Below are 18,943 nucleotides of genomic sequence, written 5' to 3'. Positions count from 1 at the left end.
TATAGATGAAACACAAATTCAAATGTTCAAAAATATTCTAAAATGACATTTGCTTGAGTTTTGATAGAAACATTAGGGCATTAGCATACAATATAATCAAGCACATTAACAATGGACCGGAAACAAATCAACCAAGAACATATGTGTTTTGTAGTGAGAGTTCCATTGTGCTTTTATGAGCCATGTAAGACAAAGTTCTTGATTTGACCCACTTTTGATAATAATTAACCCACAATTAATCTTGGGGTTTTCTCTAGACACCCACTTTTTTGAAATTACTAATTAAAAAAAGGGTTATACCCTGTATAGCTCTACAGGGATTAAGGGTATGTTAGATTGTCAAATCAGTTGTTAATTCATACCCCATACGCCATGTATAGGGAAAGTACAACATAAAAAAGACAAAACCAACAAAATTAGGGGCATATTAAGTGGTGCACCCTAATTTTGGGTAGATTCCCTAGCAGGACTCTTAATCAATTTTGCTACTTTTTCTCTCAGTTTCTTATACAAATATCAATTTTTTTCAAGCAAAAACCACATTCATCAAAGTGGCTATCTTCTAAAAACCCACAACACCCAATTGTTTTCTCGCAACTGCCAATCCGCCTCATCTACCAAATGAAGCTGATGAGCAAAATAATGCACATAATACACTTATTTGTTTTCTTCTAAAAACTTTGTGTTTAACTCTCATCAAACTCATTACGTATAATATTTGCTCCATACCTCTTAGGCGGCTCAAACTCAAGTTATGTCTTGCAAAAAGAAGAAAAAATGTGTTAATAGAAGAATTCAAAACTAAAGATGTTTCCAACACATGTGCAAGTCTCGTAAACCTCTTTTTAATATGTTCATGTGTACCAACATATCTTAAAAGATGAAATTTCACTTGAAGATGAAACTTTTTTTAATAAAAATTGTTAAGAATTTTGAAGATGAAAACCAAATCAGTTTACATAATAAGACAATCAATACAATTATATAAGATGGTAAAAAATAAGCACCTTATTTTTATTTTATTTGTGAAGACATCACCAATACTAATGTAAATTATTAGCAATTATATTTGTATTAGCAATAAATTCTGTATTAAATTCAAGTTATCAAAAATTCAAGATTTCAAGAGATAAAAAAATATATAACAAAATACCAATTTAGAATACCTTAGCATGCATACGGTGGTCTGGGCAGGCAGCGGCAACTGGCGGACACTCCAGCAATGGAGGTCACCCTTCCTTTGCCTTATATCCGCCACTGGCTACAAACCCGAAGAGTTATCAATCAATTGATCAAATATAAACCACATACGCAAACCTTAAGGTCTCAATCGATCAAACCCTATCAATCAAATATTCGACAAACACAAAACACAAACACAATCGATGGAACAAAACCTTAAATCGAGCTATCAGTGGCGATTAATAATGAATTGAAATTGTTAATATTGAGTTCTATTTTTAAATAGTTATAAACTGTTTCTGACTGGAATATAAATTTTGAATTGTGTTTAAGAAGTAGCAACAGCTAAGTTTGAATTCTGTTTAATTTGGGTTGAATGATTCAATTTTATATTTTATCGATGTATTAAAACTTTTAATGTGAATTCATTCTTTGTTCATGTATTTATAATCATATGCATGTGATTTCTGGAAAAACAATAAAGTTATTATACTAAAATTAAACTAAAATAATAAAAAGAAAAAAAAATACACATCGTGTGACTGGTACATATGGATTAAGGTTTAAAACAGGAATTAACAAGGCTAAGTGACTTAATGAAAATGAGACTAATACCAAAATAAATGTACACTAACAAGAATGTTATAAATTAAAAATGAGAATCTGAGCAAATCACAAAGAGTGAAACAGCGCTAACTGTTTTTTTAATACACTTTGAAATTTTGAAGGCTTGTGTGGTTTCATATATAAAAAAAAATCAGGTTATCACAAAACATATCCACATATAGGGCTTACAAAAACATTAACTATATTTGTTTTATTATAGTTAAAAAAAATCATAATTCGTGCTTTTGAGGTTGAGATCTTCCTCACGGACCTCACCTAACTCTTTCCTCTTTTGTTTTCTTAAATTTATAAGACTAAATTACACAGAAATTGCCATTTATCTTTCATTCAAATTTCATTCTTTGTTCCTTATCTTCAAAATTGATCCTTTTTGTCTTTTACGTTTCAAAATCTTTTAGCGTTTGTCCTTTTCGCCTAACCCGGTTAAATTTTCTCGTTAAGTCATGTCAGCTGCTACTCACGTGAGGGCAATACGGTCTTTTCAGCTATCCTTTAAATTTCCCCCAATATATACCCACCCTAACCCCCTGACCGTTCAATAATTCATCTTCTTCATCCTCGCTATTCGATAATCATCAACTCCGATGGGTGATTCAGGCTGGTTCGTACACGACACAACCGAAGAATATGACCTCGATGATCTATACGGTAATGTTGCGTCTTTCGCTACAATTTGTAACCCTAGGTGCGATTAACAGTTGATTAACTTAAAAAAAATTTGCAGGCTTGTATCCTAGTTATTTCAGTTTGTGCTTGCATACTGGTGGTAGGTAAACAACACCTCCAAACCGTACCTATGTTGGAGGTAACGTTTGTGGACTTGATAGACATAGACAAGTTTTCAATTCATGAGCTTGATCTGATGTTGGATATGTTAGGGCTACAATGGGACAATGCCAATGTACTACCAGTTCTTGCATCCTGAAAAGAACTTAGACAATGGCCTTGAACACCTAAGTAATGACAAAGATTGTTTGGAGTTAGCTAGACATGAGAAAGAGCATAAGCTCATCCATATTTATACCACTTATGGTGTTAAAAACATAAAGGAATTGTTTACCTCACCAACTAAGTCTAAGTCCATCACTATTGAAGAGATTGATGAACCTGGACCATTTGCTATTGTGCCTTTAAAGTTAAATGAAGATGTTGGGCAATCTAGTGGGGCGGGGCTGGATGCTAGGTAATCTAGTGGGGCTGGACATGATGTTGGGCAATCTAGTGGGGCTGAAAATGAGGACATAGATGTTGGTCATTTTAGTGGGTTTGGAAATGACAATCAGGATATAGATATTGGTCATTCTAGTGGGTTTGGGAATTATCAAGAGGATGTAGACATTAGTGAGCAAAGTAGGCTTGGGAACGAGAAAGAGGACATACAGGAGAATAGGGTTGACAATGAGGATGATGATGATACGTATGTTGTGGATGAGGAGAATAACATGACAGACCCTGAAGTGGACATGAGTGATTATAGAATGAATGTTGATACAGATGTTGAAGATGGGGATGATTTAGAACCACTAGATTTTGGTGAGGATGTAATAGACAATGACAAGTTTCTTAGTGGGTCAGAATCAGATGAGAATGAGACCAGCAATAGGAAAAACATTCTTCACAGTATAAGAAGATCGAATGAAAACATGTAAAACTTTTATCTTGGCCAGGTATTTGGAAGAAAAGAAAAGGCTAAGAAGTTGATTAGACAACATGCAGTTGAAAGTAGAAGGTTAATTAAAATTAAACAAGATGATCACATAAGAGTAAGGGCAGCTTGAACTGGTTCTAAGCTAGACTTTGAGGTTGATGACTGTGGGGTGCATGTTGCTAGCCAACAGAAATCTAAATACAAAAAAGACAAAGGCAAATGGGCTGAAAAGGAAAAGGGAAAAAGTAAAGGGGCTAGTGGGAACAAAAGGAGAAAGGGGAAGGGGCTAGTGGGAACAAGAGCTGAACTAAATGATGGTGGTAGGGGCAAAAGGACAAATTCACATGCTTATCAATGTCTATGGGTCTTGTTTCTCTCCAAAGTAAAAGATTCTCAAAGTTGGGTTGTTAGGACATTAAATACCAACCACACATGCATTCAATCAAGGAATAAATATGCTTGCACATCTACTTTTCTATCTGAACAGATGTTAGAATAGATTGAAGAAAACCCTAACATCCCTGTTAAAGCAGTTCAAGATCAATTTAGAAGGAAGTATGGTGGTTAGTGTTCATAAGATGAAAGCATACAGGGCCAAGATGAAAGCAAAGAAAAAAGTTAAAGGGGACTACAAGCAATAGTATTCTTTGCTTAGGGATTTTGCTGCTGAGTTAGTTGATAAAAATCCAGGTAGCACTGTTAAGATTGAGGTTGAAGTACCATCAGCTCATGAAGCTACAACCAGACAGCTCAAAAGGATATATGTTTGTTTGGCTGCTTTAAAATAGGGGTTTAAAGCATTAGACAAGAATTTGATTGGTCTAGATGGTGCATTTATGAAAGGCATCTTTCCAGGTCAGATGCTTACTGCAGTGGGTCTTGATAGCAACAATGGAATCTACCCTGTCTGCTATGCAATTGTGGAGTCAGAAAGTTTTAGCTCATGGACTTGGTTCTTAGAGCTTATGGCAGAAGATCTGGAAATAGGAAGCAATTCAAGGTTTACTTTCATGAGTGACAGGCAAAAAGTAAGGAATTAAAGGTTCACTTGCTATTTGTCATTATGTTATTTGTTAACCTTTGTTTATGTTGAACAGGGGCTTCTTCAAGCCATTCAAACTTTGTTTCCTTGTGCTGAGCATAGATACTGTCTTAGGCACATCCATGAGAATATGAAGCTTGCAGGATATAGAGGTGTGTTATACAAAAACATGTTATACAAATGTGTTACGTCAACAACCAAACCTGAGTTTCTTACTACAATGAATGAGTTAAAGGAGTTCAACAAGGAAGCACACTTGTGGTTGTCAAAAATAGCACCTCAATCCTGGTTCAGGTCACACTACTCTGGTTAGTATTTAAAGGCTTTAGCAATAGTTTATATGCTTGTGATACTTATTAGATTGTCTGCTTATTATCTTGTGTAATCCTTTAACAGGATTGGCAATTTCTGATGTAATGATTAACAACATGTGTGAGGTATACAATGGCAAGATTGTGGAAGCCAGGGACAGACCCATCATATCTGCACTTGAATATGTAAGGGAGTATTTAATGAGGAGGATTGTGACTGTGCTTGGGATTATTGATAAATGTGAAGGCCTGCTTACACCTAGGGCCACACAACTATTTGAAGCAATCCAGAAACAAGCAAATCATTACAGTGTGCAGTGGAATGGAGGGGATCTATATGAGGTGAGTGGAAAACCTACTGATCCACGTGTTGTCAATTTGGCAATGAGGACTTGTAGTTGCAAGGGCTGGGAAATTACAGGTATGTTGATTATATTTGGTTTGAATTAATTGTATCAAGTTGCCTTGTTTATATGAAGAATTGTATTTGGTACAGGTATGCCCTGCAGACATGCTGTGGCTGCACTTTGGTTCATGGCTGCTAATGGAGGAAGGGTGGGGGCATTAGAAAGCTGGGTTCACCCGATACACACAATGGACAGGTGGAAGTTGGTTTATTCCTTTAAAGTAAATCCAATAAATGGGATGACTTTGTGTAAAAATTGTGAGTCTCCTACAACCATTGTAGCACCCAAGCATCACACCATGGCAGGCGGACCTAAAAAGGCAAGAAAGAGGTCAGTTGTGGAAAAGGATGATATACCAGCAAATGGCAAATTGACAAGGAAGAACACCTTTGGAGCATGTAGCAGGTGTGGGAGCACTGGCCATAATGTGAGGACTTGCACAGGCCCACTAAAAAAGAAGGGAAAAAAGGCAGCTTAATGGGATCCTGCTTCAATAGATCTTCATTTGGTTATGTTGCTTTAGTAATGTCTTTTGGTTGTGTACTTTGAACCCTCAAATGATTTTGTGTATTTTAAACTTTGTGGGAGCACTTAACTTTATTAGGTATTGTAACTGGTTATGGTTACGTATTGTGAACAACTTATGTTATGTGAATTATGAAGTTTAATTTGATTTGGTTATGTTTGAGGTTGTGTTAAACACTTTGACTTGATTAAGTTTGACATGAATAATTTTGACTTTTGAGTTTGTGTATTGCAATTGTGCACCAGAGTATGACAAATGGTTGTGTAACACAGTATGAGTGTCAGGTACAAACTTGTGCATTGTAACACTTTCATTAAACTACAAACAGTACATCATGTTGCTTGGAGATACAAAAGAGATACAAAAGACGTGCACTTTGCACCTAAAACCAACCTAAACCAACCTCAAAAGACGATAACATCAAAAAGACAACTTAAACCAATCCCACATCCAAAAGTCTACCTATCAATAGCCAAACCCACAACAGTACTTGTCTGCACCTTGAACCAAAAGAAGATACAAAATAAACCTATCCAACTAACAATTAGGAACTTTTCATCTTCTTTGCGTCAGATTCAATTGCTTTCAGTTTCCCGACAAGCCTTTCATTCACAACTTCAAGGTTTTCCTTCATCCTAAGCAAGCCCAGAATGATGTCAGCACATCTTTGACACTTACGATCGTATCAACCAACGAAACCACATCTTGAATTCTGGATTTTCACATAAAAACAAGATTTTAGACAAAGAATGTAAAAAACCCTAATTATAGTCAATTACTTGGTCAGGACACGAATAGAAACGCCGACCAGGATTCCTGTCGGTCCACGACATGAGGATGATCGCCGTTTTCCCACAATTGCAGAGAACCATGGTCGGAACGTCTCTGGATTTTCGAACCCTAGGTATTATTGAAGGTGAGTAAATGATCGGTCAAGGGTGGGTATATATTGGGGGAAATTTGAAGTATAGATGAAAAGACCGTATTGTCCTCACGTGAGTAGCAGCTGACATGACTTAACGAGAAAATCTAGCCGGGTTAGGAGAAAAGGACAAACGCTGAAGGATTTTGAAACGTAAAGGACAAAAAGGATCAGTTTTGAAGATGGGGGACAACGAGTGAAATTTGGGTGAAAGATAAAGGACAAATCTGTAATTCTGTCAATTTATAATTAAACATCAATTGGTATTCTTTTTTCTTGTAGCAAATATTAGACGTGGTCCCCTACCGAAAGTTAGAAACAACCATTGGAGTGGAGGAAACGACAAAAAGAGTGTGGGAAACGAGGTGGGGAAGGGGATGACACAATAGTTATAAGTAAGGGTGTTCAAAACCGGATATCTGAAATTTCAGATATCCGAATATCCGGACTTTTCGGGGATATCGGATTTCACTATACGAATCTGAAATTTCGAATATCCAGCCGGATAATGAATTGGATATACGAAATCTAGAAAAAAAAGTATTTTAAAAATAAATTTACATCTCAAGAATCCAAGTTTTCTAATCCAACAATTAAACACAAATTGTTCAAAATACAAACAAACAAGCAAATAACATACAATCCATTGTTCAAATAAACACATTCCATTGTTTCAAAATAAACAATCTTCTTAAACAAACATATTAAGAATTAAAAGCAATCTTCCAAACTGATGACGACTGATGAGGGTTGCGGTGACGACTAAGACGAGGGCTGATGGTGGTGCCGTGGTGACGGGCTGACGGTGGAAGGTGGAGCCATGGAGCTGTTGCCTTCTGGACGCTGGTCGTCTGGTACTCGGAACAAAGATGGGAATACATATTAAATCGAGATCTAACGGAAGTAGAAGAACAAAAGAGAACAAAGATCCTGTGGAAGTGGAAGAACAAAAAAGAGAGCATAGATGGAGGCTGGGAGAGTGGGAGCTGCATAGTCGGGTGTTTTTACGTGGCGGGTATGTAATAACAGGAAGAGGGATACACTTGTTTTTTGAACCTTTGACACCAAGGTTTTAAACCTAAGGGTAAGCATGCGTATAAATCCCAATCAGCCGCGGGACCCAGTTACTTACCTGGAGAGTTCGAAAAGGGTTCTGGAACTTATTGGGCCAAAGCATACCACACCAAGCGTCATACGAACCACTAAGTTATCAAACATGACCATTTTCCTTTGTGAATAGAAAGTGGTTACATTCCCACTCTTAAAAATGCATACAAGTCATGGTGGTTCATGCAGCGTATGATTCCAAATACTCAATTGTTTATATTATGGTTTGAATTGAAAATTCGAAAAGCCATGGTGAACATGAATAGTCGAGTTTCAATTCATTTTCTTTATTTATATATTCATTTATTATTATGGTTTGAATTGAAAATCGAAAGGCATGGTGATACATAAATAGTCAAGTTTCAATTCGTTTCTTTATTTATATATTCATTTATTATTATGGTTGTTGGGACTAAGATCATGGATGCTTAAGGATCAATTATCCTCAGTGTTCGTAAATGTCTGCTGCCAGGATCGAGGATCCAGTAAATCTCAAGGATCCTTAACAGTTGTCTCCGAAAATATTTTTTTATCTTATTTGCAGGTGTTTGAACGTGTCTACTAGATGCCCTATTTTCATAGAAGATATTATTACTAAGTCATTCCAGCTGATCTCCCACTAAGAAACGGTTATGAAGAAAGAGTGGAAGATCATGGTCGAAATTATAGGAAAGTTTGTTTATAGCCGTTTGTAATCTATTTCTTTTAGCATCGGACTAAGGCTGAAACACGCACACAACACTTAGCTTACTTTGAATTCTCTGCAACCTACTCTCGAATAGCATACACATTGTACTCATTTCAGTCAAAGTTCTTACTTTGTAATCGTTCTTTTAATGATAATACAATCGGTAGTGATAGTTTTCACTACCCGAGGTTTTTATGCCGGTGCATACTAGTTACCAAGGGCTTTTCCTCGTATAAATCTCGTTGTTCATCATTTACATGCATTACTTTGTTCATTTCATTCATACAAGAATAATACCTCACAAACAAATTTGGTTACTTGATCTTTAAACTGATTTTTAACCAAAACAATGGTTTGAATTGAAAATTCGAAAAGTCATTGTGATACATGAATAGTCGAGTTTCAATTCATTTTCTTTATTTATATATTCATTTATTATATGATTTGAATTGAAAATTCGAAAGGTCATGGTGATACATGAATAGTTAAGTTTCAATTCGTTTTCTTTATTTAAATATTCATTAATTATTATGGTTTGAACTAAAAATTTGAAAAAGTCATGGTGATACATGAATATTCGAGTTTCAATTCGTTTTCTTTATTTATATATTAAGTTATTATTATAGTTTTCATTGAAAATTCGAAAAGTCATGGTGCAACACACGATTTTCAATTCAGTTTCACTGCTTATATTTAGTTTGTATTGGGATATGAAGATCCGTGATGGTTCATGGATATTTTTATTTCAAATTTGATATAGTTCCCATATGTTTATTCAAAGAATTAAGAAGCTGTATTGAAATGCGAAAACTCATGGTGGTTCATGGAAATTTCGATTTCAAATTTTGTTTCATGCGATTTTATTTCTTCGTTTACTTTTATGGTTTATATAGATTGATTATGATTTCAGAAATGTTTAATTTAATGTTTCGTTTGGTTGTTAATACGAATTTCATATTTACGTCCCATGTCACTCGAATCATTCACGCTTCACATCATGTCTTCTCGTTTTCCTTGGCGTCGCCCTCAAAATTCAACCTATAAAATGACAGCCCAGATTATCAAGCAACTGGCTGCCGTAATCCTAACCATGATAACCCAAAATTCATCAAAACCCACACCAACCACAAAAATAAACGCAAAAACTTTGTTGTTACTCATCCCAATGGCGTACCTTATACCCGAGTATATTCAACCATGCGAGTCTGCTACCATTGTAGTGACCCGAGCACACCCGTAATACTTAGAAAGGCCTAACTTGTTTCCGTCTTGCAATACCTTACCCCGTATCCTTTGTCCACTTAAATTTTATTCGTTTTCAGGCATAAATACTTAGTCCCTTCATACCCATCAATACTTAGTCCCTTCATACCCATCAATACTTAGTCCTTTCATACTCATAAGGCCCTATTTATAGCTAACACAATAACATTTTAGAAGCTTTCTCCATGTTGACGGTGTACGCGTGCATCGAAGCTCTCGTCTTTAATCCATATTTCTCATCACCTTTAAATGATTAATTGACCAAAAATATATTTTACAGGTCTCACCATTTTGATTTCGTATGTCACATTTTGGTTCTTGCATCACCTCTCTCTACTCTTTCACACACTCAACTATGTGTAAGAACAATAAAAAGAGAGCTTCATTCCAGATCTTAAAAACCTTGTCCGAATCTTTGCTTCCCTGGTGACAATCCCTGGCAGGAACACCACTTCAATCCTTCAACACACAATAGAAACGAGCCAGATTTGGCTATTTGCAGCTTCAACACACACACGAACACCTATTGTTCTTGTTTTTCTTCATCAAAACTCATAAAAATCTTCATAATAACATTAAATAAACGTTTAACATTGGCTGTAAATCTGGATCTACGAATCCAAGACGAACCTCAAGCACTTTTATTTCCAAACTTTATTTTCCAAAATCTTCAAACTTTATTTCCAAAACTTCAACAGATCTTCAAAGACTTCGAGAATTTAACGTCTCGATTCGGGTAATCGCAGAATTAGAACCCGAATATCAAGAGCAAAGTTGAATCAATTAATTCAAACTTGCTCTAATACCACTTGTAGGTCTCCCAATACCGGATCTAAACATCAATAAAAAAATTGCTCTTGATAAACGATCGAGACAGGTGTGTGAAATCAAACGATCAAACGAATAATAAAACGATAATATGATAATCGATCTCGTAATCAGTAGCCAAAAGATTATTGATATTAGAACACCAATCCCACCCAAGATGAGCTCCCTTAAGGGGTGATTTACACCATGAAAAACACACGCTAAAATAAACTATAAGGCCCTATTTTTAGCTAACACAATAATATTCTAGAAGCTTTCTCCCCGTTGAAGATGCATGCATGCATTGAAGATCTCGTCTCGAATCCGGATTTCTCACCAACTTTAAATGATTAATTGACCAAATATATGTTTTACGCTTCTCACCATTTTGATGTCGTATGTCACATTTTGGTTCTTACACACCCAAATCATTGCACCATAGAGTAGGTGGGTATTTTGTGTCTAACCCGTGTTCTCAAAAAAGAACTTGTAGCTATGTTAAATCTTGAGTCATATCAGCAAGTGCTTTGTATTCTGGCTTAGTTTATGATCTGGAAACAGTTTTCTTTTTCGTGCTATACGGGATATAAGGTTAGAACTGAAACATACAGCAAATCCCCTATGTGAACCAATGCTCATTTGGGTACCAAGTCCAACCAACGTTTGAAAAGGTTTTAGAGGGGGGGGGGGGGGGGGGGGGATTATACCAATGAACATCAGTGAACTTGACTGAATTCAAGCTGGCTCGCTGCCCCAATTTCTGAGTTTTACTAGCAAAATAAGCGCCCTTTTAATTAAATACGTTTCTTTCATAAGTTATACGAATTTCCCTACTGCTCTAGGCGTTTACTAATTTATTTTTCGGATTTATTGATGGTAGTACTATTGTGAACAAACCCATGCTAACCAAATTTATGTTGCATGTATTGTAAGTTTTACGTGTGCCAATACTGTTTTGGACGGTTATTGATTTTTTTTCATTTAGTGTATGTGTCGTAATGACCTTAACAATACCAATTGAAATCACGTCAAAGCGCCTTTACAACATGTTGAGTTTTGTTACCTTGTTTTTTTCCCCTTAAAATTTCATAAATGACATGATAAATGACACTTTTGTTATGTGGGAAAAGTTAAAACGCAAAGAGAGACAAAAATGATAAGTGTGATAATGATTTATAGCCACAAAGAAACCCCCTCAAAGAAAAAAATTCAAAAAAAAATCATTACTCAAAATATAAATAAAAAAAATAAAAAATAAAAAAAAAACCTAAAATGTTTCCTCTGTCATTCTCATTCCAAATAAAGAAAGCGAAAAGACACAACGCCAAAAAAAAGGACGCAAAGACGAAAATAAACAAAAAACACAATGATAAATAAAAAAAGACACAGTAGATCATAAAATATAACGCAATGTGGAACAAAATATGACACAACGTTGAGTAACTTAAAACAATATCAAGAAAAAAAGACACAATTTCAAGGAAAAAAAGGCACAATTAATGACAAAAATAAACAAAAAAAAAATACAATGATAAATAAAAAAAAACACAATGATCTTTTTTCTTTAACGTTGTTGGTTTTTTTTTGGACGAGGAAGAAGGCGGAAACATTTTTGTGTTTTTACTTTTTGCATTTTTTTTATTAAAATTTAAGCTATGATTTTTTTTTCATTAACTTTTCATTATTTTTTTAAGGGATTTTTTTTCTACAAGTTCTTCTCATTGTTGTTATTCTATGTAAAATATCTTGACCCTTTGTTATGTTATCATACTTTATCGATAAATAAGTTTTTACGTGTATTGGAAAAGGTGATTTTCTAACATGTGCCCTGGAATCATTTATTATATGAATATTTTTGTTGAAACTACAATTGCATATTAATTACATTAATCTTATAATAATTACCATATTTAACCTTTTATTCTTCCCTCCTAAATTTTCCTTTCATTCTTAACTACTAAATAGAATTTTTCTAATTCCCTCTAAAATTACTTTTGCATCATTTTTAATGTCATGTCATTTTTCTATTCATTTATATGTAAAAATATTCAAATATGAAAGTGATTTTTTTTATACATTCAAACTAATAGTGACTTTTTAATATTAAAATATAAATATTTAAAAATTAAAATAAGAAGTAATTTCATTATTATATGATAACAAAAGAATAAGTATTTTTAACATTTATAATGAAAGATGATGTTGTAATCTACTTCATTGTGCATATCAATTTTTCCTTTTTTATTCAATTGTTGAGCATTATTAGCATCATCTGAAGCATGCCGCTTTGGACATGTGCTGAAGTTGATTAATATGAATACTTATAGAAAAATTATGGGATATTGAAGTGATGAAAAAGTAATTTTAGAAGAAATTAGAAAAAATTTATTTAGTAGTCATGAATAGAAAGAAGATTTAGATGGGAACAATAAAAGTTTAAATATAGTAGTTATTATAAGATTAATGTAATTAATATGCAATTGTAGTTTCAACAATAATATTCACATAATAAATGCTCTTTACATGTGCCCTTAGAGCACATGTTAAAAATCCCTTAGAAAAATACAACAATTTCAAAACTTGACACCAATAGCAACTACTTTTACTATATAAATTCTTTATTATGATTATTCTTTATAACTTATGTTAATATATAATATATTGTATTATTCACCGGTATCTTTTTACATTAATATTTGATTTTCGCCTGAATCTTTTTACCTTAATATTTGATTTTCACTAGTAGATAAGTTAAACTAAGATTATTCACGTCTCATTTTCAATCTTTAAACTTAAAGTTACAGTATTATTCTAAAAAATAACTATCTTCTCTTTCTCATTTCAAATCAATGATACTTTTTATACTTTTGTCATTAGTTTTTCTTTTTCCTTCACTCACAATCACTTTCAAAAAAATATTAAAAAGTTAATGATGAAAAAATAAATTTTCTAATATACAGAAAAATCACCATATTTTGTTATCCTACACTCATAACATCCTAAACTACTTCTTTCATTATAAAACCCCAGCTCACGTATTATGAAGGATAAGATACGAATGCTTTAATGTCGTTAACAAATTTTGATGGCACGTTTATCAACCCTGCTGCAGCCTCCAAATTTGACTAAAATGGAACTTGTGTCAGGATCGGATTTCGTGATAGCAATAACAATATCGGAAAAGAACACACGAAACACAAATTATGAAGACTCCTAGAATGTGGCTGGCGGAATCAACCACAAATAGTGAGTTACTAAATATAGTAGGTGACTAATGAACAAAAACAAAATAAACTCAAAATATTTCCATTATCATTAATATTCAGAAAGATACACGGAAACTTTAGGGTTTATAGAAGATGTAAATGTCAGGTGCGGCTGTCAATGATATTCAGTAAGGTTGTCTAAACAGGTGTCCCATCAATGTGACCTAAACATTCTATTTATAGACAGCCAGACATTCCTTCTAGAAACCCTAATTATTACAAAACATTCTAAAATTATTACAAGTGTAAATCAGGTCTTTGAGCAGATATTTTCCTTATCGAGTAGGGCTCCTAAAACCTTGTAATCCTTGAGAGTTCTCGGAGCATTATTACGAGAAAACTTTTACTTGGAATATTTTCCATTGAAAATATTCCTCTCAAGCAAGCTTCAATCTCCATGACTATTCCAAACTTTGCTCGGAAAGATCCCACGAGCAAACAGGTTCTTGCTCGAATCTCTTCAGCCTATACTTAGTTTTATTTGAACATTCTAAGTATACTTAGATAGTGTAGACATGCTCAAGGCCAAATCATGTTGGGAGTAACACTTAGATAAATTTCCACATACTCCCTACCAGCTTACTTGAGATTCATCGATTCATCTTTATTCTATCCTTGCTCGACCCACTAAGTTTCTCGGGAACTTAGTTTAAGCAAAGATGCATCAAGGGTTGGCTAGGTAGAAACCATGCTTGATAGAAGAACTAACCTTGCTCGACGAAGTGTATCTTGCTCGAAACTAACACTTAGAAGATTTCTTGAAGATTATCCTGCTCGGATAGGATATCTTGCTCGAGAAAGTAAAAACAAGGCTTTGAGTGCTTGAGCTTGCTTGAGTTCCATACTTAGACAATTCTGGGGAGGTTGAGAAGATTCCAATCTTTTCTTTAGACCCAATAACTTGTGTTTGTTAAATGCTTAAATCAAAGAAAAATAAATTAACAAAATTTTAAAATACCTTAGTAACTATAAGTACTTATTAAATATGGTGATAAGATGCATCTCCTCTATTAAAGAGTATATATATAATTAGGGGTTGGATCAAATACAAACTAAAGTATTGTATAAAGTGTGCGAATTGAAGGTTTTACAAATTTTTGGCGGTGACATTTTTGTAATTAAATGGTTTCTCTCTTTCATCCTCCTGTTTCAAACATATCGATCACTTACAGTTTTCAAAGCACTGGATCAAATATAAATTACCTAATCGATCAGTTGTAAATACCAAATCAATCGAATCAACTGCAAATACATAATCAATCGATCAATTAAAGAAATCAATTTCATGAACAAAAGTTCACCATAGAGACAAATTGATGCTTTAAAACTATACTAATTCATCAATTGAAACTTGTGAATTGAACTTATTGAGCAACTAAAGCTTTTTGCAAATGAAATTGATTGATGATTTGAAGCTTGCAACTGAGATTTTTTAAAACAACGAAAAATTCAAAAAACAGAGTATAATATGTTGTTGGTTTTTACACTCCAAAGGTTTTCAAACGATAACTAGAGTAATTATTTTCTTAAGTAGAGTAATTATATAATTGGATATTATGATTGTTTTCGTCAAAATTTAACAACAGTGATTTTGTAACCAATTTAGTAAATCGGGACTAGGTGCTTGTAAAGATAGTACGAACACAGAGATTTGTTGCGAGGAAAAAACCTGTTATCCTTAGGACTACAAGAAAAAAAACCCCGGGTGGTGAAAACTATCACCACCGGTTTATTAATAATAAAGGTGATTACAAGTGTGGAGCTCAAACTTGATCGTGATTACAAAGAAAGCGAGTACTAGTAAGTTCTCGAGTGCTAGAGTGTGTGTTATGATCAATGTTTAGAGCTCTATTTATAATAAACAAACTCTAACAACTATTGCCTATAATTTAGGAAACTTTTGGACTAAATCTAATTAGCCATTAATCTCTCAATCAACACATTTCCTTTTCTGCCACGATCTATCAACTGAAAGCGCGATTCTTCGGGAGATCAAGCAACGGTCTTTGACCTGGTAAACATGGAAAGTAGCTAATATTGCGTTAGCTATATAACGTAATTATGATACCTGTTACCTTGGAGGATACCGCATCCTAGATTCGTTCTGAATATAATCTTTGCTGAGGATACTGAAAATTCGTGCCCTAACAATTGTCCCCAAATTTTATCTGCTTTAGAAATGCGTTACAGCTGTAAAATTTTTGAAATTTGAATTTTAAATCTTGCGTGGTGGATCTTTAGTGCACGTTTCAGCTGTTTTGATAACTCGCCAAACCCTAGGCCGTCCTTATAATTACTCGGATAAATAACATTTCCATCCATCTTCTCTTCTATCCAGGTAACTTCTCTTTTTTATTTCTTCTTTATCTTCGCGAAATCATGAGTCCAAAGCTTTTACCTTCTGGTATTGAGGATTTTGTGCCTCAGAATCTCCTCGCAAGCCCTGCGAACGAGATATGTACTTTTGGCAACACCGATATCGCGAATCTTCGATCTCGGGGTTGTTTTCTTGCTAGAATTGTTTTCAGACCATTTGATGCTTCTTTTTCTTCTGATCTTGTTTCAAAAACCTGGATTTGCTTTCCGTTTTTGCCGTTCAAAATCGGTTTTTCCTATCCATTTCCTGTCTTTACCACCGAGTTCTTTTCCAGAACTGGTCTTAGTTATGCCCAAACCATGCCCTGGTTTGGATGACCTTGTTCGTTTTTTTGACAGATTAATTGCCGACCACGCTCTTGACTTTACCCTTTCTGAGCTTGCTTCAGTATATGATCTTCGCAGCCACGGATCTTCAAGATATCTTCTTAAAACCAAATCCGGCCGAACTCCGCTTATCTTGAAAAATACCCAGAATAACGATCAGTGGAAGAGACAATTTTTCTTTGTTAGGAGAGATTCTCTCCCACAGCCTAATATTCTTCCTTATTTCTGGGTTTCCAAAATAGGATACTTTATTCTGAATATATATGCTATTATCTTTGTAACTGATACTTGTGTTTTTTGCAGCTTTGAAGTTCTTCGAGATTGCCCCTCCCACCAGAGAAACCGAGGATAAGCTTGCCTCTTTCTTTCTCATTGACGAGGAAGAGAGAACATTTTATTTTCAATCAAGCTTTCAAGAACCATCTCCGTCCGCGAGTTCCATTATGTCTGGTAAGATATATTCGAGACATTAGTAGGATTTTTAAGGACCAGAGATACTAACCTATGTACCTGTAGGCAAGTCTGCTCCTGCTTTTGCTCTTGAAGATATTGACAGCATGGTATCCACCCGAAGCACTATCAAGAAGGAACCCGTTTCCAGCTCTATCCCTCGTCCAGAAGGCAGCCGAGCGAAAGGTTCTAAGAAACGGAAGAGTCAAGAGACCAGCGAATCCATTCCTATGCATGACGTTGATTTCCACAATGCCGTGAATAAGACTCAGCAGGTATCTTTTCAGTTTGTCATGATCTCCTATATCTTAAGGATAATTTATATTGAGGATTCTTTATCCTTGTAGGGCCTTGAGTATCTTTCCTCCCGTTTTGCTGCCATGAGCCTTGAACTCCATGAAGCCCATACGCGTATCTCTGAACTGATGAAGATAGGGGTCACAAAAACCAGTCTTCTTGATAAGAAGACTAAAGAGCTGGACGACATGAAACTGGAGCTGTCACTGGCCAAGAAGGAATTGGTCCATCAAGAGGCTGAATGCTTGGTAAAGGTTTATGAGGCTATGGAGGGGGGCGAAAAAGTCTGCTGCTGTTTCCGTATTCCAATCCTGGCTTAGGATGGCTAAAGAAACGAAGGAAGCTGGTCTGGACACCCCTTTTTGGGATGTAGCTGGTTGGGAAAGGGTCTTGGCTGAGCAGATGGGGAAGCGGTGGAGGAGGCTAGTCCGAGCGGAGCGGAGAAGGTTGCGGAGGAGGCAGTGGATGTGGCGATCAAGGGAGCGGTGAAGGCGGTTGGTGATGAGGTGCAATTGGGCAGTGATGGCGGTAAAGAAAAGGCTTGAGCCCAATTTTTATGTATTTGTGGTTTGTTATGGGTTGTAATGGTTGTTGAACAATTTTTATTTTCCTGTCTTGAACAAGTAATCTTAGGATAATAGGATACATGGGTGGAGGGATCTTGACTTTCCAAGATGAAGCCCATGTTATCTTGACTTTTGAACATATGGCAATATTCGGGTGGAGGGATCTTGGCTTTTCAAGACGAAATCCGGGTGTTGCCTTTTAATTTCCTGCACTTATGATTAGTAATAATATAATCTTTTGGCTTTAAGCATTGTGTTTAGTAACTTATAAGTTTTGGTTGGAATATTACATGTTTTTAATTTTCTGAAATAAGTTACTTCGAGGATAGTGTATCTTGAAAACATGTTTCTTGAATATTTATAGTTTCAGAAAAAGTATATTTTAAGACTTTAAAATATCCTGAGGATCATATATCCTGAACATAAAATACTTTTACGTTTTTAGAAAACATAATCAAAAGACTTATTAGGGATTGATATAAAATATCTTAAGGATAATATATCCTTGTGCCTTGTGTGAGTTATCACAATCAAACCAAAAGATCATACCTTCAAATATAAATTGAGTGATAGAACTAAGTGTAAGTAATACCTTCATGGAGATCATTTATAAATCTAGTTAGCTTACATATGATGTCCCCAATTGTTGAGCTTCATGAAGTATCATGTTTTTGGAATTTTGCTAAGTCAAAAACAACCTTGTAACATCTCTCCATTTAGTGATTGTCCGATCTTCGAACTGTCAAAACAAAGTTAGATAATCCTGGCGATAAAGCCTTAGCACTGGCGACTAGGCCTTTACTTGAGAGACATGAAAATGTCTAAGCTTGAGATAATACTGGGAAAGTCCCAAATGTACGGGCATGTAAATGCCAAAACTTGAGATAACATGAAAATGTTATAAACCTTAGATAACATGAAAATGTTATAAACCGTAAGTGTGACACGTCTGCCACTTATCTTAAGGGTTCGGTATATAGCCAACAACAAACGGATTATCAGCTGGTCTGGTCCGCCTGCCTCGAACTATATCCGAATCATCGTACGCTCCAGGAGTTCGTTGGAAAGGTGAAAACCTTTAAACCTTAGAAGATATCCAAGATATCTTATTCGTGCGCTCCAGGCGTTCGT

This window comes from Bidens hawaiensis, unplaced genomic scaffold (genome assembly GCF_021521415.1).
Source record: "Bidens hawaiensis isolate Kalapana, Puna unplaced genomic scaffold, B.hawaiensis_p1.1 tig00018514_1, whole genome shotgun sequence".
Taxonomy (NCBI): Eukaryota; Viridiplantae; Streptophyta; class Magnoliopsida; order Asterales; family Asteraceae; genus Bidens; species Bidens hawaiensis.
This window is presented reverse-complemented; position numbering follows the sequence as displayed.